The sequence below is a fragment of the Etheostoma spectabile genome, chromosome 4 (genome assembly GCF_008692095.1).
Source record: "Etheostoma spectabile isolate EspeVRDwgs_2016 chromosome 4, UIUC_Espe_1.0, whole genome shotgun sequence".
Taxonomy (NCBI): domain Eukaryota; kingdom Metazoa; phylum Chordata; class Actinopteri; order Perciformes; family Percidae; genus Etheostoma; species Etheostoma spectabile.
The window spans coordinates 2,958,503-2,958,703 of record NC_045736.1 but is presented as its reverse complement, the minus strand read 5'-3'; the positions used below and the strand labels follow the sequence as shown (position 1 = coordinate 2,958,703).

The window sequence follows — 201 nt, the reverse complement described above, 5'->3', positions numbered from 1 at the left end:
ATTTCAGTGTGAAATGCACTATAACCAGCATGCACAGCATCTGCTTCCTTCCTTCCTTAAATATCGGCCATAACTGACACCTGTGTCTTAACAGAATCAATCACCTCACTAATTGAACTCAACACTGTTATTATTTTGAACATTCCCCTTTCAATTACAGATTCAGTTACACAGAATGAGCAGCATGCATGTCATGACTGT

At 38.8% G+C, this 201-nt stretch overlaps 1 protein-coding gene across 2 annotated transcripts in view; it reads left to right on the top strand.

The window, feature by feature from the left end:
* The window catches only part of esyt3 (extended synaptotagmin-like protein 3), a 26,661-nt gene that overhangs the window by 24,067 nt on the left and 2,393 nt on the right, over nt 1-201 (top strand). The gene's annotated exons all lie outside the window — the stretch shown is intronic.